The following is a 21863-nucleotide window of genomic DNA, read 5'->3' on the forward strand; positions in this document are numbered from 1 at the left end:
TTTGTGCAACCGGTGGGGGGTGGGGGGGGGTGGAGTGTTGGTGGTCATTACAGGTGGTCTGAGTACTTGACTATAGCACTTGCAGATTTCCCAATGAGAATCTACCAAATATGAGTGACTCCCAGGCATGACGAGCAGCCAGGTGAGGCGCTGCTCTGCCAATGGTTCACCCATCATCGTCCTCCTCCTCCTCCTCATTTTCTTCTTCAATATTGCTGGCAGGTGCGGATGCTTCTTGAACATATGGCACCTCATCCACTGGTAACCCTCTCTGTTAAGCGATGTTGTGCAACACACAACTATTATTCTGTACATCCTTACTGGTGAGTACTGAAGGGCTCCCCCAGATCAATCCAGGCACCTGAAGTGTCAGACCTGGTGGTGATGTGACTGTCGTTGTACCGCTGCTGTACCTTGCTGGTGGGGCTTTTCAGAGGTGTCATGAGCCACGTCTGCAGGGGGTATCCGTTGTCTCAAAGGAGCCAGCCCTTAAGTCTATTTTGTGCGTGGAAGAGGGCCGGGATGCTGGTTTAGCGCAAAATGAAGGAATTATGGCAGCTGCCAGGGAATTTGGCACACACCCACAGAAACCTCTTCCTGTGGTTGCAAACCAACTGTGCATCGATGGAGTGATATCCCTTTCGGTTGATGAACAGTCCTGGCTCATGTGCAGGTCCTTGGATTGCTAAGTGTGTGCAATCAACTGCACCCTGTACCCGTAGGAATCCAGCCAGAGAGTGGAAACCCATTGCCCTCTTAGTCTGGCTGATGTCGTCGATGGGGAAGTTGACGTAGGTGGATGCCCTGGCAAACAAGTCATCTGTGACCTGTCATATACACTTATGTGCAGACGACTGAGAGACCCTGGTCATGTCACTGGTGGTGCTCTGGAAGGATCTGGAAGAGAAGAAATTGAGGGCAGTGGTGACTTTAACTGCGATGGGAAATGTGTGCCCACCAGGCCCAGCCGGGAGCAGCTCTGCATGAAGGAGCCTGCAGATGTCTACGACCACCTCGCGACTCAATCTGAGCCTTCGTAGGCTCTGCTCCTCAGAGAGGTCCAGGAAGCTCAGCCTCTGCCTGTAGACCCTCTCACGAGGGTAGTGCCTCCTGTGATGTCGGGCCCTCTGTTGGTCCCCTCTCTGCTCTTCTCCAGGTCCTGGTGGCGCACCTCTGTCGTGTGTACCTGCAACTCTCAGAACTGCACGCCGTGCCTGCTGTGGATGGTGATGTGCCTCCTCCTCGAATGAACTGCTGAATAAATCCATTGCACCGCCCCCACCCCTGATCCTGATGGTGTCAGTTTGAGGGGGTCCAAAATGTAGGTAAATATGTGTGAACACAAAAATTCTGAGTGTGAACAAAGAAATCTCAGTCTAAACACAAAGAACTCCCAGCCAAAGGTTTGTCTGTGAGAACTCATTACCCTGCCGCAAAATCTCACCTTTTCTTCACATGTGTCAATCGCTGGTTTAAAGGTCCTAATGGGTGCCGGCTGCAACTCACCTCCGTTTCCATGGCGTCTTTCAGAGGCCACGGCAGACACGTTCAGGTAGAGTTAGAATCATTTGTCTGCCTCAATCCACAAAAATGTAATTGAGTTAATTACTTGAAATATCTTAATTGCCCTTTAAATGTAAAGGCAGAACTTCTGGATTTCTGAAATATGCGCGCCCTGATAGGTCTGAGTGAAATACGTTTCTTGGTGGGTTGGAGCTGGGATTCGTTCCCGCTCCAAACTTTTATAATTTTTACAGCTCCCCACTGGCCCCAACCTACCTGTTCTTCCAGGTTAAAATTTAGGCCACGGTGTCAGACGTCAGATTGTAACTACTGAAAACAAATGGAAGCTGTTTGTTTAAACCTTCTGAAATATTCTCAGTGAGCAAGGAATAAAACAGGCTCGAGGAAGAACTGAACAGGAAGAATGCGAAATCCGAAAACTTGAAAAGAGCCGCAGAGACGGAAGAATAATTGAGTTTAGGTGATGTCAGTTTATTTAAGTGAAGAATGGAAATGCAATGGACCCATCAGTATGAATCTGTGTCTCGGTGATCCATTGATTTTACTTGTTTGTGATCGATTTGTTTTCCTTGTAAATAAAGTTATGAAAATACAAAATTGACCGGCAGAAAAGACCAGCTGGTCCATCAGGCCTGCCCCACACACACGATGGATGGAACATTGTGATTAAACACTTCCTTACGCCAGCCCCACCCGCCCCACCACCAGAACCCACCACTGCCGCCCCCTGCACCCCCGCCCGCCCCCACCCATGCAATCTCCTGGGAGAGGCAAAAAATCACAGAAAAACCCAGGGCCAATAAGGGAAAAAATACCCTGTAAAATTCCTCTCCGACCCCCTCAGGTGATCGAAACCATTCCAGGTGATTACATGGACCAAGTGTTATCTATAAAGACACTTACCTTCTATATGATGCGATCTCTGTCCCAGTCATGAACCGGTCCAGCTCCCTCTTGAAGGCAGAGAGTCGGCACCCACCACACCAGCCGGTAACACATTCCGAGGCTCACTGCTCCCTGGGAAAAGTAGAACCGCCCAACATCCAGTCTATTCCTACTCTTCCATAGTCTGAACTCATGTCCCCTGGTCCTCCCCAATCTGTCAAACTGAAATAATCTATCAACAGGGATAATCAATCATCCATTCAGCCCTTTCATTATTTTATAGACCTCTATCAGGTCCCCTCTTAAGTCGACCCTGCTCTACAATAAATAGAATCATAGAAAGGTTACAGCACAGAAGGAGGCCATTCGGCCCATCCAGTCCACGCCGGCTCTATGCAAGAGCAATCTAGCAAGTCCCACTTCCCCGCCCTATCCCTGTAGCCCTGCAAATTTTTTCCTTTCAAGTACTTATCCAGTTCCCATTTGAAGGCCATGATTGAATCTGCCTCCACCACCCCCTCGGGCAGTGCATTCCAGATCCTAACCACTCACTGTGTAAAAAGGTTTCCTCATGTCACTTTTGGTTCTTTTGCCAATCACCTTAAATCTATGTCCTCTGGTTCTTGACCCTTCTGCCAATAGGAACAGTTTTTCTCTATCCGCTCTGTCTAGACCCTTCATGATTTTGAATACCTCCATCAAATCTCCTCGCAACCGTCTCTGTTCCAAGGAGAACAACCCCAGCTTCTCCAGTCTATCCACGTAACTAAAGTCCCTAATCCCTGGAATCATTCTAGTAGATCTCTTCTGCACCCTCTCTAAGGCCTTCACGTCTTGCCCGCGGTGCCCCGAACTGGACACAATACTCCAGTTGTGGCCGAACCAGTGTTTTATAAAGGTTCATTATGACTTACATACTTTTGTACTCTATGCCTCTATTTATAAAGCCCAGGATCCTGTATGCTTTTGTAACCACTTTCGCAACCTGCCCTGCCATCTTCAATGATTTGTGCACATATACCCCCAGATCTCTCTGTTCCTGTACCACGTTTAGAGTTGTGCCCTCTAGTTTATATTGCCTCTCATCGTTCATCCTACCGAAATGTATCACTTCCCATTTTTCTGCGTTAAATTTCATCTGCCACGTGTCTGCCCATGTCACCAGCCTGTCTATATCCTCTTGAAGTCTATCACTATCCTCCTCATTGTTCACTACACTTCCAAGTTTTGTGTCATCTGCAAATTTGGAAATTGTGCCCTGTACACCCAAGTCCAAGTCATTAATATATATCAAGAAAAGCAGTGATCCCAGCACCGACCCCTGGGGAACACCACTGTACACCTCCCTCCAGTCCGAAAAACAACCGTTCACCACTTCTCTCTGTTTCCTGTCCTTGAGCCAATTCTGTATCCATGTTGCTATTACCCACTTTATTCCATGGGCCTCAATCTTGATGATAAGCCTACAATACGAAGCAGCTCTTTATGCCTATCTGAGTAACCAAGGTTCTTTAAGCTAGGAATCATTCTCGTAGCTTTCCTTTGAACCTTTTCCAAGGCCACTACATCACCCACCATGTGAGGGGACCAAAACTGGGCGCAGTACTCCAGATGTGGTCCAACCAGCGACCTGTATAATGACCGAATGGTGTAGTGGAAATTCTTATCCAATCAACAGGTCAGTGTGGTTCAGTGAAATCAGAAAATCTTTTTCTCTCCCATTTAGCATCTGCCCGTTGTTGGAGAACTAGTGAGGTTTAGTGAAAATATCTCAGCACCATCAGGAGCGGAGGAGACGGGAGGCAGGGTTGGGAGCAGTGGGTGGGGGCGGTGGTTGGTGGCTGGTGAAGGAAAGAAAGGCTTTGGTGGGCCAGACTGGTGGCAGCCACGTTTTTTTTGGCCACCACTTCTGTCGCCCTACTGGTAACACTGAGCTGGCAAGCACTGAAGGAGGGATATTCTCACTCAACCCCAAGGGTTCGATCCTGTAATTGGGGTGTTAATTTAGCAGAGAGCAAGGCCCTGTCAGTTAGTATTTCCATCTTCCACCATGTTCCCCTCATGGAATGTTATAAGAACATAAGAACATAAGAAATAGGAGCAGGAGTAGGCCAATCGGCCCCTCGAGCCTATATTTTGGGGACGCAGTATCCCATCCTGTAGGCCATTTAGAGAATTAGAAAACCGTGCAGCATTATTCCATTTCCATGGTTACTGACAGTTGAAAGTCTTCGCATCTATGCTCAGTTCTTTTCCTCCAGCCGTACAACCCTCCGAGATCTCTGCGCTTCTCCAATTCTGGCCTCTTGCGCATCTACGATTTTCATCGCTCCACCACTGGCGTCTGTGCCTTCAGCTGCCTAGGCCCTAAGCTCTAGAATTACCGCCTCTTTAGCTCTTTCTCCTCCTTTAAGATGCTCCTTAAAACCTACCTCTTTGACCAAGCTTTTGGTCACCTGTCCAAATACCTCCTTATATGGGTCGGTGTCAAATTTTGTTTGATAATTGCTCCTGTGAAGCACTTTGGGACGTTTTACTATGTTAAAGGCGCTATATAAATGCAAGTTGTTGTTGTTAGGATAATCTTAGCAACAATCACAACTAAATACATGGATTACTCCAAACTAAACATAGGTAGGAAAAAGGGTTGAGGTCCTACAAGCAGAGTTTCAGGAGCTAGGAAAAAGATTAAAGAAGAGGACCTCAAAGGTGACAATCTCTGGATTATTCCCAATGCCACATGCTAGTAAGTACAGATACAGGAAAATAGTGTAGGTGAATGTGTGACTGGATAAGTGGTGCAGGAGGGAGTGCTTCAGATTCCTGGGTCATTGGGACCAGTTCTGGGGTAGGTGGGGCCGGGTGGGTTGCACCTGAACAGGGCGCGGACCAATGTCCTCACGAGGAGGTTAACTAGTGCTGTGGGAGAGGATTTAAACCAATATGGCAGGGGAAGGGGAACCAGAATGTAGAAGCAGAGAGGAGAGACAAGGTGCACAGAAAATTAGGAAGGACAAATAGCAACAGAATAAAAAATAGATTAGAAAGAGCAGGAATTAGATGGAGGAAAAAAGCAAAGCAGATTAGCATGGTGTTGTATTAATGCGAGGAGTATTACAGATAAGGTTGATGAACTGCAGACACAAGTTGTCACATGGGGTTATGATATAGTGGCTATAACAGAGACCTGACCTGAACTTGGGCAGGAATGGGAATTCAACATTCCTGGCTACAGTATATTCAGGAGGTATAGGGAAGAAAAAAGAAAGGAGGGGAGGAGATGGCAGTATTGATCAAGGATAATATTACTGTTCTACAGAGGGATGATATACTAGAGGGTTCAAAGACTGACTCTACCTGGTTAGAGTTAAGGAACAGAACAGGAGCTGTTACATTGCTGGGGGTTTACTATAGACCCCCAAATAGTGAGAAGGAGAAAGGGGAGCAAATCTGTAGGCAAATTTCAGAGAAATCAAAAATAATAGAGCAGTAATAGTAGTGGACTTTAATTATCCGAATATAGACTGGGAAAAAAACTGTGTAAAGGGCAAGGAGGATAAAGAATTCCTAAAATGTGAACAGGAGAACTTTCCTAATATGTATGTTTCTGGCCAAATGAAAAAGGAAGCAGTGCTGGATCTAGCTCTGGGGAACGAGGTGGAGAAGTTGAGTGTGTTTCAGTGGGAGAACATCTGGGTAATATTGATCATATGGGGGCTCGGGGAGAGAGGAAGACTGGGAATGGGGGCTCGGGGCTAGACTAGAGATTATATTAACTAGGCTTGTATGGGCTGGAATATCAAAGGTCACGGGGTGATTTGATAGAGGTTTTTCGGATTGTGAAAGAAATTGACAGCGTAGTTAGAGAGAAACTTTGGTGGGGGAGTCTAGAACAAAGGGACATAACCTTAAAATCAGAGCCAGGCCATGCAGGAGGGAAGTTAGGAAATATTTCTTCTTGTAAAGGGTGGTAGAAGTGTGGAAATCTCTCTCACAAAAAGCAGTAGGTGCTAGCGCAATTAATAATTTTAAATCTGAGATCGATAGATTTTTGCTAGTCAAGGGTATTAAGGGATATGGAACCAAGGCAGGTGGATAGAGTTAGGATACAGATCAGCTATGATCTCAGGCGCGAGGGGCTGAATGGCCTCTTCCTGTTCCTATGATCTAATTAGGTTTAAAGTAGTTTCGGAAAGGGACAAAGAAAAATCAAAGGTGAAAATACCCAACTGGAAGAGAAGGGATCGAGCACAGGTGGACTGGAAACAAAGATTGGCCAAGAAAACAGTAAATGAGCAATGGCAGGCCTTCAAGGTGGAGATAGTTCGGGTACAAACCAAGCATATTCCCATAAGGAGGAAAGATGGGGCTAGAGCTAGAGCTCCCTGGATGACAAAGGAAATAGAGGTTAAAATAAAACAGAAAAAGGAGGTTTATGACAAATATCAGTTACAGAATACAATTGAAAATCAGGCAGAAACAAAGAGTGCAGGAGGAAATTGAAAAAGGATATAAGAAGGGCAAAGAGAGAATATGAGAAAAGATTACCGGGTGACATAAAGAGGAACCCAAAAATCATTTATAAACTTATAAAAAGTAAAAGGATAGTTAAAAGGATGTTGGGGCTAATTAGGAACCAAGAAGGAAATCTTCTTGTGGAGGCAGAGGGCATGGCTGAGGTACTGAATGAGGACTTTGAATCTGTCTTCACAAAAGAAGAGGATAAAGTTAATGTTGCAATAGAGGAGAAGGGATTAGAGATATTGGATAGGATAAAAATAGATAGAAAGGAGGTGCTAAATAGGTTGCCATCACTCAAAGTTAACAAGTCACCCGGTCCAGATGGGATGCACTCTAGGTTGGGGTCATAATGGCAGGTAACATTTGTGCCAGACAATTGCCAGGCAATGACCATCTCCAACAAGAGAGAGTCTAACCACCTCCCCTTGACATTCAACGGCATTACAATCGCCGAATCCCCCACCATCAACATCCTGGGGGTCACCATTGACCAGAAACTTAACTGGACCAGCCATATAAATACTGTGGCTGCAAGAGCAGGTCAGAGGCTGGGTATTCTGCAGAAAGTGACTCACCTTCTGACTCCCCAAAGCCTCTCCACCATCTACAAGGCACAAGTCAGGAGTGTGATGGAATACTCTCCACTTGCCTGGATGAGTGTAGCTCCAACAACACTCAAGAAGCTCGACACTATCCAGGACAAAGCAGCCCGCTTGATTGGCACCCCATCCACCACCTTAAACATTCACTCCCTTCACCACCAGCGCACAGTGGCTGCAGTGTGTACCATCCACAGGATGCACTGCAGCAACTCGCCAAGGCTTCTTCAACAGCACCTCCCAAACCCGCGACCTCTACCACCTAGAAGGACAAGAGCAGCAGGCACATGGGAACAACACCACCTGCACGTTCCCCTCCAAGTCACACACCATCCCGACTTGGAAATATATCGCCGTTCCTTCATCGTCGCTGGGTCAAAATCCTGGAACTCCCTTCCTAACAGCACTGTGGGAGAACCTTCACCACACGGACTGCAGCAGTTCAAGAAGGCGACTCACCACCACCTTCTCAAGGGCAATTACGAATGGGCAATAAATGCTGGCCTTGCCAGCGATGGTTTAGGGTTAGACCTAATAGAGGTAATCAAAACTATGAGGGGTTTTGATCGAACAAGTAGGGAGAAACTGTTTCCTTTGGCAAGTGAGTCAGTAACCAGAGGTCATAGATTTAAAATAATTGGCAAAAGAACTAGAGGGGAAATGTGGAAGAAAAATTTCACACAGAGTGTTATTAAGATTGGAACGCACTGCCTGAAAGGGTGATGGAAGCAGATTCCATTGGAACTTTCAAAAGGCAATTGGACATGTACTGGAAGAGGACTAAATTGCAGGGTTTTGGGGAAAAAGTTGGGATGTGGGCCTGTCAAGGAGCCCGCACAGGCTGAAAGGCCTCCTTCTGTGCTGTAAGATTCTATGATTCAGCCTGAAAACTACCACCCCTGTCATTTTCACATCGTTCACCTGACGAAGGAGGAAGCCTCCGAAAGCTTGTGAATTTAAAATAAAATTGCTGGACTATAACTTGGTGTTGTAAAATTGTTTACAATTGTCAACCCCAGTCCATCACCGGCATCTCCACATTCTGATAAACTCCACATTCTGATGGAAATGAGCTCTTCTGATTCCTCACTGGTCTTTTGACTTATGATGACAACAAAATAATTATTCTTGTAAGAGGAGTATATTATTGCAACCAATCGAAGGTTAAAGCGCCCATCACTGAACGATTTTTTTTCTGAGCAATCAAAATGACATTAGTCATTCGAGGCTCCCATTAAAGGAAAAGTATAAGCTGAAGGCTTGGCATTGGCTAACTGCCAAATGATCGTGCAGTTTCTCTCTGAATATTGGCTTCGCTGAAGCTAATCATTCATTCATTTAGACATTCAGGAAAATTACACATCACTCAAAGATCTGTGGGCCAACATACTCTTATTTTTGGAACATTTACTTGTGGTAAAAGAAACCTAATTTTAACAGCCCTTAGTGACCCTTCTTACATAAATCCCTTTTGTATTTTGTAGAAACAGCCGGCGAGGAGGGCATCCCCTGACCTGAAGGCTCTACCTCCTGGTTGTTTCATTGTAGAAACCCCCTCCAAGTGCTTACCCAGCAGATGCAAAAGGCTATGGATAGGTCGACGTGGATCTGCAACCAAAGCCCCCGGTACTGAGGCTGCAGCCTCCCTCAGAGCTGCAGACACCAGGTGGATGGGAATTGCTGAATGAAACCCTTCGGTTAATAGCAGCATGTGGGGCTGGATGGGACGGTCACTGCGGAGTGCACGGAGGAGACAATGCAGTAAGTAATAATGATAATAAGGCGGCTTTAGCCGAGCGAGTGGAGAGATTTAACCCGCTGGTGAAAGAGTTGGACCCGTGACTGAGACAAGCGGGGCTGTGTCCGGGAGAATCCGCTCTTACTCCTGCAGTGTGTAGCCTGAAGGGGACGAATTAGTTCTGGGTGAACTGATCAGACAGCACCTGATTCTCATCGTTGGGAATAAAATCTAATGCTCGCAGTCACATATAAACTTTCCACAGATAGTTTAGTTGACTTTTATTTCTGATTTTCTATTTTAATTGGGAAGAAATCAGAGAAAAGATTATCTGGAGACGGGATTCAGACTATATGAATAATTTATATTTAGCCTGCATCAGAAGTCTTAGAACATTGTTTTGTTGTAGTCAGATTTACCCAGTAATTGATTTCTGGAAAGAAGCAGTGTAATTTTCTGCAGCTTTAAAGTTTGGAGTAAGTTTGGAGGATTGAGTACCAAGTCCGCTACTAGTCACTGGTGAGAAAGCAGCTGTTAATATGAGAGTTCTGTGAAGCAGCGGTCGGGTTGTTCTGACTAGTGCTGAGTCGCTTAAACTCCGGTAAAAAATAACGGATCGATCCGACATGCGCCGGTTAACGAATGGTTTCGGGTGAGTTTTTGTCCTTCTCGCAGGCTGAAAAGCCGCAGCGTGTTTGAGGATTGAAAGAACCATTCTGTCTCGGATGTTCTAGGGGACAGTGGGAGAGAGGGGTGACAGTGGGAGAGAGGGGTGACAGTGGGAGAGAGGGGTGACAGTGGGAGAGAGGGGTGACAGTGGGAGAGAGGGGTGACAGTGGGAGAGAGGGGTGACAGTGGGTGGGGATCCTGGGTGCACAATGTGAGACCGAATCAGCAACCCATTCTTTACAGACAGGTCTGTTACCACAGCACTCAGGGAATCAGCTCCCACTCACCTGTTCATCATTATCCAAACATTGATTTTGATTTAGCAGAGGGTCAAAGGGGGCACAGAATAATTGGCCTGTAAAGAGGTAATGAGGACATATTTATTAAGCGGCGAATGTAAAATATTGTCGTTTAATATAATGGACCTCAGGAGGGAAATAGAGCAGGCTGTAAACATGGATTTCAGTTATTTCTCCATTGATTAAACAAAACAAAACTTTCGAACGACCCGTTGTTGTTTAGAAAACCTCTGTTATATAACATGAAACACAAACCAAAGATGAATCAGAATTGTTTTTTTCGAGTTAATTCCATATTAAATGTATTTTTACTGGGCAATTGTAGAAGGATCATTATTTAAAGCTGGAGGGTTTCTCAGGATTACACTTAGTATAAATTCAATGCTCAGTCACCACTTTAATTGGATACTTTGGGCCAGTGGCTTCTCGATCTGAAGTTATTTGAACTGCTGTATTTCACCTCCTGAAATCCTACTCCCTCATTAGTCCCGGCCGTGGAAATCTCTGCTTCACCGATTTTCAATTTATTAAAGCAAGTAAGTAGACTTGGAGAAACGGGGAACTGCACCTTTAGTGTATCATCCGGGCTGAGCGTTTTGGAGTTTCATTACTGAAATTAGAATTAGCGAATGAGAGATTCCCTCAGCTGGCGCAGATTACTTTTGCGGTGATTTGTCAAGATGTCAGACTAGTTCTTGGTTATTCCTGATATGAAGGTTTGAGGTATTCTCAGCACAGTAGGGCCTGAGGTCTATCGCATTCACAGTTATTACCAGAGAGCTACAAAGGGGAGTGTGCAGACTCCGCTGGTGTAACATTACTGATCCTGGTACAGCCGGTGAGTAGAAATAAAGACAGAAAATGCCGGAGAAGCTGAGCAAGTGAGGCAGCATCTGTGGAGAAAGAGACAGAGTTAATGTTTCAGGTTGAGGACCTTTCATCAGAACTGGAAGATGTTAAAAGTTCAAGTTTACTTCGACCTGAAACATTAACTCTGTTTCCCTCTCCACAGATGCTGCCTCACTTGCTCAGCTTCTCCGGCACTTTCTGTCTTTATTTTAAATTTCCAGCATCTGCAGTATTTTGATACAGTGGGTAGAATCTTGTTAGACTTTAGAAGGTGATGTGGACAATTGAATCAACAGTCTGTGTTTAATGTTAAATTATGGGGAATATTTAATTGCTATAAATTTATGGTTAAATATTAACAAGATTGTCCAACTGCATTTTTCAAAAATTAATTTCTCCCACTACCTTATGTCCCCTCCTTCTATACACAATTCCCGACCAACAGGCTAAGCAAGTGCTCTGCTCCTCTGCCTACCCCCTGAGCTGGATCATGAGTGTGCAACAGCAGTATCATCCGGCCCCTCCAATTTCAATCCTCCTTTGGCCCCTGTTGATCAGCCTGGCTGAGATAGGGAACTCAGTGGGTGGAATCCCTGGAGAGAGCTAGTGTCCTTCCATTCTGAGGATCATCAAACTAGTGCAATACCTAACACACTGTATCACCACCAGGGATAGATCTTTTGTTAAAAAGAGTGCTTAGATACTTAACCAATAGAATGGAATATTTTCTGAAATATGATTTTCTTGGTTATGTTGCTGCACTCTGGTATGTTGTTGAAAGAGCAAAACGTGCCCAGCAGGTTATACAGAAATACTGGCTCGTCTAGGCTGCAGACATGGTAAATATTGTGGAGTAAAACATAATTCACTTAACGTGCATTTTATTGTTAACTGTCTGCAAGTACAGCACTGAGCTCCCATGCTGACATTTCCATCTTTGACTTTCTACACTGTTCCAATGAAGTTCATCGCAAATTCCACACCTAAAATGTTAACTGGTCTGTTCTCTCTACAAGTTAGGCCTCAGGCCTTACTATTGACTTTAATAATGTCAGACTTTAACTTTAATATTCAATTTCTTGTTGATGAGAAATGCTGCTTCTGTGGAATCAGTATTTTTGGGGAGAGGGAGTTTGGAGATGGGTTGGGGAACACTATGCTGGGGGGACAATGTGAACTCTTGGTGTCAGGCTGCTAGCTGGTGTATTGAGCCGGCGCGGACTCGATGGGCTGAATGGCCTCCTTCCGTGCTGTAACCTTTCTGTGATTCTTCCCCTGAGCTGTTGGATTCTGTTCCGCTTTTCCTGTTTCCATTTCAGATCTGCCCAATCGCCAGCTCAGATGTTTGCTTCTCCATTACTCTTAACTGTCTTTAATTTCTTTCATTATCCTTTCTGTTTTCTCGTGTTAATATCACTTCAGCCATTTAACCATCTCCTGTTTTCCATTTAAGCTCTTTACAGCTCATTCTACTTCCTCTCTCTCATTTATTTCCCCTCCCTTCTGTTGTTCCTCTAATATCCTCCAGTTCTGAAGGAGGGTTCATACCTGGAACATCAACGTAGAAGCTGACTGACCTGCTGAGTGTTTCTAGAATTCTCTGCTTTTGTTAGAGCTAATTGTAATTGTCCCTTGATATCAGGAGCGAGAATAATAACTGGAGCTGGTGAATCTGAGAGATTTTTAATATTTAGTTATCAGCCACTCACTGAAGTTCAGTTGACTGTGAACATGTGTTGATAAATGTGGTTTTGTGACTATTGTTTAATTTTGGGCCAATAACAAGAGCAAGGTTTTAACGTCAAAATTTAAATTAAGTGTGGAATTTACCAGTTGTCCAGATTAGGAAGATACACTTGTTCAGTTCGAAGAGATACAATTTGATTAGTTTGATCTGATTGTGAAGGATAGGAATTGACCTTTTATATTAGAAAGAATTTGCATTTATATAGCGCCTTTCATGGATGTCCCAAAGTGCTTCACAGCCAATGAAGTACTTTTGAAGCGTAGTTACTGTTGTAATGTGGGTAACACGGCAGCCAATTTGTGCACAGCATGATCCCACAAACATCAGATGAGAGAAATTATTCCTTAGTCTGTTTTAATGATGTTGGTTGAGGGATAAATGTTGTCCTGGACACCAGAAGAACACTCCTGTTATTAAAATAATGCCATGGGATCGTTTATGTCCACTTGAATAGGCAGGCCTGGTTTTAACATCTCATCAGAAAGACGGCACGTCTGATAGTGTAGCACTCCCTCAGTACTGCACTGGAGTGCCAGCTAAATTATGTGCTGAAGTCTCTGGAGTGGGGCTTGAACCCACAACCTTCAGATTCAAAGGGGGAGTATGCTACCCACTGAGCCACGGCTACACTTTTCATCTGAACCTTGCAGAATGTTGTTCAATTTACTCTCAACCCAATTAAAATACTTCAAAGTATTGAAGTTATGAAGAGGGATTTGAGAAATCAGGGCTTGTCTTTTTACTAGACGTGAGAAGATTAAAAGTACCTGAGGGTTAGAACATTAAATTCTCTGCACAAACTGTTGCTGAAGCAGAGTCCATTACAATTTCTTTTAAAAAGATATATTCAAGGTTATGGGGAGCAAGCAGCAGGAGAGTGAGATTACAGTCTGTTTCTATGCTGTAACCACCTACTCTTCCTATTCTTCCTCACTTTCTTCTGAAGGGTGAAGATGGCAAATCTTTGGTGAATTTCAATATTCACCAAAGTGCAGTCAGCTGTTGATAAATTTGGTTTTGTGATTAAGGAGTGAAATTAATATTTTTATCAACTGGCGTGGGTCTAAGAACATTCCTGATTTTAAATAGAAACTGCCTGGATGGCTGTTACTAATGTTTGTGTCTGTGTGCTGCTGACCGAGAAACCCAGAAAGACAGCAGTTTATTCCCTGCTTTGTCCACATTTAGTTTCTTGGGCTGGCTCAGGCTCTGTCTCTAGTCGAAAGGTTCAAGCCCCACTCCAGTCCTTGAGCACGTAAGAGAGGCCTGCATTGTCAGAGGTGGTATTATACAAAGGCCTCGCTATCTGTTCAGGTGGACATTCGAGTTGTGATGCTAAGATGTGAGGTTTTGCAACCTGAAAGGATGAGATGACATTGGTGAACAGGTTTTCTACATCTGAACCTATCCTGAGATTTTTTTTTGGGGGGGTGGGTGGTAGAGGAGGAGAAACCCAGCAAAATGTTCCAACCAACTTCTATCCCCTCATCATGCCCAGACACTGCAGGCTGTCTTGGTTCAGCACATTGGGCTGGATTTTACTGTGAGCCATTCGTTGGACTTGCACATGCCCACAGACTTTCTATGGGGTTTTGCTCGGCAAGTTCCTGTAAGTTAGAGATGTAACAGCGCGGCCCCCTCTACAGGGCATCTGGGACCTGTGTGAACAGGGCAAGCAGCTGTATATCTCCTTAACCAATCAGATCGAAGAATCGTTACTGAGCCGTGCACAGTCTGAACCAGGAAGTTAGAATAGTGAATTCAATGTCAAATTGGGTACAGAAAGCGAAATAGAGAGGGAAAGAAAAGGGTTAAGAAAGAGAAAAGAAAAAGTTTTAAAAAAATATTATTTATATTTTTTTTAAAAATCTCCAACAATAATTAAAAGCTAAAGGAATGAGATTCCACACTTGTAAAAGTTAATTTTCAGTGCCAGAGAGGTTGTTTGGCAGTAATTAAGACTTACCACGCCTTTAAAAGGGTAATTAGACTGGAATGGACAAGCCCTAACCTTTTGTGGCGAGTTTAGTCTGTATCTACCACGTCAGTACAGGAACTTCACGCCGTTCAATACATTTGAATAGGGAGCCAGACAGCGAGATGCCATTTTCACGCAGATTATGCAGGGGCAGCGCATCTTGGACAGCAACTTCGGATTTTCGCGTTTAACTGCGTGTGTGTTCGCCGAAATTTGCGGTCCGATTTGCGCATAAATAACGGTGAGGCTAACAGCAAAATCTGGCCCCATTTGTAAAAGGGGAGGGTCTCAAAGCCCAACGGGAATCTGAAAAATGCCAGGTGCAGTCGCAAAGCTCGAGATAAGCCGCTGTTATTAATGCACTGAAGCAAATCTGTGAACAGACAAATTGCCACAATTTCAATTAATGCTCGGACAGGCTGAGGGCAGAGCTGGCGTAACATTTCAGGAGGTACTGCTACTGTTCAAAAAGCTCAAACTCAGCACTTGTGTTCTATGTCCTGTAAAGGACATGCCTTTTATTAAGGAAATATTACAACCTTCAAAACTAATGTAACCCCAGTGACTGGGTTTGCACAGCTCCTTCAGAAACTTTTGCCATCTGGGAATTTCTTGTTACTTGTTTGTTTTGATAGAGTAAATCAGGAGAAACTGTTTCCACTGGCAGAAGGGTCGGTAACCAGAGGACACAGATTTCAAATAATTGGCAAAAAAGCCAGGGGGAGATGAGTTTTTTTACACAGCGAGTTGTTATGATCTGGAATGCGCTGCCTGAAAGGGTGGTGGAAGCAGATTCAATAGTAACTCTCAAAAGGGAATTGGACCTCTACTTAAAAAAGGAAAAATTTGCAGGGTTATGGGGAAAGAGCGGGGGAGTGGGACTAATTGTTAGCTCTTTCAAAGAGCCAGCACAGGCACAATGGGACGAATGGCCTCCTTCTGTGCTTAATGATTCTGTTTCCAAGTGTTTTTTTGCAGTTTATTTTCTTGTCTTCTGCCTCTCCCTGAAGATACGGACTCCAGCTATGGTCTGGCTCCATATCCCTCCGCTACATCACCCAGGTGTCAATTCATCACATGGGTAGCCTATTCAACCATGGAGGTCATCACAGCCTGTCCTCACCGGACACCCACACACATGCCCTTTGCAGCAGTGGTAGCTAGATAGCAATCGAGCACAGTACTCTCATTGGTTTTTCTTTTCCTAAGTCAGGGTGAGTGAAGACGTCGTATTGTCCTGGGTGAGGTCAGCTAACATTAGACAAGCCAGGAATAAACCTGGGCTCTTCTGGTCTACATTTGCCCACAAGGCCAATCTGGGAGTGTGAGAAAGTTTCCTTAAAGTGCGTATGCTGTCCGTTTAGTCTGTGCTATTTATTGCTTATCCTTTGCTCGGACTGCTCTGCTCTTCTGCACCCCCACCCCCTCACCACCCCGGGATATTGTGCTTGTTTAAAGTTTACGTAACTGTGACTCAATGCAGAGCAATTTAAACTGAGCCAGAAATGTAAATTCAAATCAATGCTTTTGAGCCCAATGCAAGCTGCGAGACAAACCGATCCTGTTTGTTTAATGCACTGCTTGTTTTAAAATCACATGGGCGCTTTTGAAGTGTTTTTAGAAGCTTCTGAAATCTGATCACGTTTTCTTAATATATGTGGAGGACATTGAGTAGATGGTAATTAGAATAGAACCAAACCTCGGAGACTAATGGATTCTGGTAGACAGATCACAAATACTAACTGGCAATCTCGTGAGCTGAGCCAAGTCTGATGTGGGCCAAGTTATTCCCCCTCCCCCCGCTCCTTTCCCTATTGCAGTGTGTTGGGTTGCCAAACTTGAAATTCATTATTGCTGATTTTTAAAAAAAGACGACCAGATTTTTTTTTTAATGAGAATTATTTTCTAGACATTGATTCCTTTTAGTAGCTATAACTAGAGTCCCATTGTGTAACATATTTAGCTGAATAAACAAATGTGACCTCTTTCATTCTTCGAGCCTGCAGATCACGATGGGAAGAAATTGGACATCATTTGTGCAAGTAGCCAAATGGATTGGTCCAATGAGGCAGCGGTTTATCTTTGCCCAATATGTAAATCAGATGGTTAGTACTTTCCTTTGGCTATTGTTTTACAAATTATATTCAATGTTATTTGTCCCAAACTCTGCACGCTAAGCAAAAGCAGAGACGGGTCGAGGGGAAACTGATGTAATATGTCACACAGGAAGACTTGGCACTAGGCTGTTAATTTGACTCGATCTAATGGATGAATTGCGGTAAATTCCTCTAATGGTAAGTTCTCACAAACATCCTGAAGGATATTAATTGAAATACAATGTATTCAGGAATTTATCTTTCCACTGGTCCAAAGAAATAAAATGCTTGCAAACCACTTGAGCACGTAATCCAGACTGACACTCCAGTGCAGTACTGAAGATGTGCTGCAATGTTGGAGGTTCCATCTTTCAGATGAGACGTTAAACCATGGCCCTCATTGCTGTTTGTGGGACCTTGCTGTGCGCAAATTGGCTGCCGTGTTTCCTTACGTTATAACAGCGACTGCACTTCTAAGGTACTTCATTGGCTTTAAAGTGCTTTGGGCCATCCTGAGGTCATAAAAGTCTTTTTAATTACATTGCTCGACAATAATGTAGCAATAATGGCTGACTTTTCAATCAAGTCAAGTTGAACTGGGAACTCCTTTTAAAGAAAGTGTGGTGACATTTCTATGTAAATGTGGAAAAGGTTGCTTCAGTACATATTGGGTTATAGAATGCACTGGGGCTAAAATAGGCACTGAAGAGATTCTAATTAATACCTATGGGACAGAGAGAGACAAAGTGAATGATACAAAATCATGAGCAGTTTCTTCCCTTATTCTAATTTGATTTCTTTTTGTTTAAATAAAGCAAATTGAATTTTGAAAGCAAAGAAAGATTCTGTGCAGGAACCAGGAAGAGAAAATAGGAGGAGGAATACCAATTAACGGTGAGGAGGCCTCTGGTCTCTCAATACCTGCCATTGGGAGTTGTGAATGGGGAGATTGAATAGTGGAGCAAAGAGGGAAGGGAAGATAAAGAGGTTGAACAGGTAGTTCATAGAGGAAACAATAGTAGTGAGGGTGTGTTAGGAAGGGTAATGGATAGTGAGAAGGTGATGGGGCAGGGGACACAATGGGAGCGAGGAGGTGATGGGGCAGGGGACACAATGGGAGCGAGGAGGTGATGGGGTAGGGGACACAATGGGAGCGAGGAGGTGATGGGGTAGGGGACACAATGGGAGCGAGGAGGTGATGGGGTAGGGGACACAATGGGAGCGAGGAGGTGATGGGGTAAGGGACACAATGGGAGCGAGGAGGTGATGGGGTAAGGGACACAATGGGAGCGAGAAGGTGATGGGGTAAGGGACACAATGGGAGCGAGGAGGTGATGGGGTAAGGGACACAATGGGAGCGAGGAGGTGATGGGGTAGGGGACACAATGGGAGCGAGGAGGTGATGGGGTAGGGGACACAATGGGAGCGAGGAGGTGATGGGGTAGGGGACACAATGGGAGCGAGGAGGTGATGGGGAAGTATAATTGATTGAGGAGGGGGTCGGAAGTGATCCACTGAAAGCCATATTTTCCCTGCAGTCCCCACCTTCCCACACCACCCACTACCTCACACCCAAAAGGACAGAGGGGGAATCTTTTCAATGTTTTAAATGAGGCAAATAAGGAGCGAATGGCAATGCCAGGGGTGAGACTCTCAACGTCTGGCACTTCCTCTCCTGCTCCTCAGCTGGTGTTGTGCTGAGTGAATGGACATATGGGCGGAGCATGGAGCTCTGAACCCATTTTTGTGAAAACGTTTGGCGAATGACCCCCCTCAAAGAGGTAATCACTGGGCCTGGGGGGGCCGAGACAATTCCTTCCTTCCCCACCCCCACCACCAAATGGGTGGGTGAGCGCCAGAGATTCTGGCAGAATGAATGAACGGACCAAGTTGCACGCAAAGTGTTCGCCTGGCCCATGCAAATGAGATGCCCTTCCCCTGACCCCACAAACTGCACAGGGGCAGTGTTAAATGGGCATGGCTGGAGGAATTTCAGGGTCCTTGTCACTGCATACACTTCCTGTTAACCTTTTCTATTATAAATTCCTACATCGACATTTACAATGGAAGCTGGTCATGCTGTAATTACAACCTTCTCCCAGTGAAGGTGCTGCAGTGTCACTAATGGAAGGAGGGTGTAAGACTGAATCTATCTTTTTGGTCTGCCACATAAGGACTGGACTGAGTGAAATCCTGGTGTCCTGTTCACCCCAGAGCTGAGCTTCAACTCCACGTCCTGTTCATCACCATGACCAGATATTTCCACCTCTGAAAGATGGCCTATCTCCACACCCTCTGCACTGAAACCATATCCATACGCATGTCACCTGCAAACTTGGTTTCTCCTATGTCCTCCCTATCACTTCCCACTCTCCCTAAACTCAACTTGTCCAAAACTCAGCCAGCTATATCCTGTCCTGCATTATGGCCTGCTCACCCATCTCCCTTAACCTATACTGACTCCCTATACCCCAAGGCATTAAATTGAAAACACTCATTTTTGCCTTCAAGCTAATTTCTATTAAATGTCTACAGTTGCTTCAGCCCTGAGATATCAGCCATGGTTCAGTGGTAGCACACTCTTGCCTCTGAGTCAGAAGGTCGTGGGTTCAAGCTGCACTCCAGAGACTGGAGCACAAATTCTAGGCGGACCTGTCAGTGCAGTGCCTGGACACCAGGGAGAACTCCCCTGCTCTTCTTCGAAATTGTGCCATGGGACCTTTACGTCCCCACTAGAGGGTAGACAGGGCCTCGGTTTAAGGACTCATCTGTAAGACAGCACCTCTGACAATGCAGCACTCCCTCAGTATTGCACTGGAGTGTCAGCCTAGATTTTGTGCTTGGGTCTCTGTGGGACTTGAACCCTTAACCTTCTGATTTCAAGGTGAGAGTGCTACCAACTGAGCCACAAAATCATTTTGTTTACTTTATATCCATCCAGCTGCATCCCTCTCTTCCCCTTGCCAACAAAGCCAAACTTCCCCCCCCTCCCCCCCCACCACCAGGCTCTCCACACCCTAGTCCTGATCTAATTTCTTTCTTTAGATTCTCTCCTATCTACCCCTCATCCCCTCTCTGAGCTCATCTTGTCCATGAGATCCACTTCTTGCTCCCTTGACCCTATTCCCACAGAACTACTGACCACCCAACTTCCCTTGCTGGCTCTTGGGTAGCTGACATTGTAAATAATTCCCTCTCCTTCACTACTGCCCCCCTCCCTTTCAAAACCACCACCATCACCCTCTCCTCAGAAAAACCAGCCGTGACCCCTCTGTCACTTAATGTGGACGAGGATGGGAGCAACAGGTTTTGAATGAGTTGCAGTTTGTGAAGTGGGGGCCAGCAAACAAAGTGTTGGGGATGATAAGGATGTGGAGGAGGGGTTTCAGCAGCAGTAGGGGTGAACCTGGGGTGGAAGCACAGTGCTGCGGAGCTGGAAGTAGCTGCTGGTGGCTGGAATATGGGGCGTGCTCAGCTCAGGATCAAACAGGACACTGAGTTTGTGCACCATTGGCCCAGCCCAAGTGGTCAACCAAGGAGATGGATAGAATCAAGGCCTAAGGCTTTGGTGGCTGCTGAACAGGATGTCTTTAGTCTTGTCGGTGTTGTACCGAAGGAAGTTTTTGCTCATTTTAATACTTAAGCAGTTAGATGGTGGTTGAGGAATCAAGGTTGGGGTTGGAGAGCTAGATCTGGCCATCATATGAAAGCTTATCCCACGTCTACAAGCGATGATACCAAGGGGCAGAATGTAGACCAGAAGAAAGGTGGCTGAGAATTGAAGCATTGGACACACCCAGGATGACCGTGTAAGGATGGAAGAAGCCATTGCCAGAGATGTGATGTGAGGTTATGCACTTTGGCAGGAAAAATCAGAGAGCAAGTTATTTTCTTAATGGCGAGAGACTGGAAAGTACTGCAGTACAAAGGGATCTGGGGGTCCTAGTGCAAGAAAATCAAAAAGTTGGTATGCAGGTGCAGCAGGTGATCAAGAAAGCCAACGGAATGTTGGCTTTTATTGCTAGGGGGATAGAATATAAAAACAAGGAGGTATTGCTGCAGTTATATAAGGTATTGGTGAGACCGCACCTGGAATACTGCATACAGTTTTGGTCTCCATACTTAAGAAAAGACATACTTGCTCTCGAGGCAGTACAAAGAAGGTTCACTCGGTTAATCCCGGGGATGAGGGGGCGGACATATGAGGAGAGGTTGAGTAGATTGGGACTCTACTCATTGGAGTTCAGAAGAATGAGAGGCGATCTTATTGAAACATATAAGATTGTGAAGGGTCTTGATCGGGTGGATGCAGTAAGGATGTTCCCAAAGATGGGTGAAACTAGAACTAGGGGGCATAATCTTAGAATAAGGGGCTGCTCTTTCAAAACTGAGATGAGGAGAAACTTCTTCACTCAGAGGGAGGTAGGTCTGTGGAATTTGCTGCCCCAGGAAGCTGTGGAAGCTACATCATTAGATAAATTTAAAACAGAAATAGACAGTTTCCTAGAAGTAAAGGGAATTAGGGGTTATGGGGAGCGGGCAGGAAATTGGACATGAAGCTGAGTTCGGATCGGTCAATGCCCTGTGGGTGGCGGAGAGGGCCCAGGGGCTATGTGGCCGGGTCCTGCTCCGACTTCTTGTGTTCTTTAGATTTGTGGTTGGGATCAGATCAGCCATGATCTTATTGAATGGCGGAGCAGGCTCGAGGGGCCGATTGGCCTACTCCTGCTCCAATTTCTTATGTTCTTATGTTCACTGGAACAGGGAGAGATGAGCTAAAAGTAGAGCAGGGTGGAGTGATTGACTGTCAGACGTGAGAGAGGCCAAGGAAAAGGAGGAGGTAAACCCACTGCAATCGCATTAACAAAGTGCGAAGGATGTCGTTGGTGACTTTGATCAGGGCCGTCTCAGTGCTGTGGGGGGGAAGGTGGAGAGGGTTTGATGGATGAGTTGGGCAT

At 45.2% G+C, this 21863-nt stretch overlaps 1 protein-coding gene across 1 annotated transcript in view; it reads left to right on the forward strand.

The window, feature by feature from the left end:
- The first annotated feature begins 8926 nt into the window (after nucleotides 1-8926).
- Nucleotides 8927-21863, forward strand: part of LOC137301641 (cortexin domain-containing 1 protein) — a 67954-nt gene continuing 55017 nt past the window's right edge. Inside the window, exon 1 of the mRNA XM_067971181.1 lies at nucleotides 8927-9290. The gene's annotated coding sequence lies outside the window, so the exon portion shown is untranslated. The remainder of the gene's footprint in view (nucleotides 9291-21863) is intronic.

The sequence above is a fragment of the Heptranchias perlo genome, chromosome 34 (assembly GCF_035084215.1).
Source record: "Heptranchias perlo isolate sHepPer1 chromosome 34, sHepPer1.hap1, whole genome shotgun sequence".
Taxonomy (NCBI): domain Eukaryota; kingdom Metazoa; phylum Chordata; class Chondrichthyes; order Hexanchiformes; family Hexanchidae; genus Heptranchias; species Heptranchias perlo.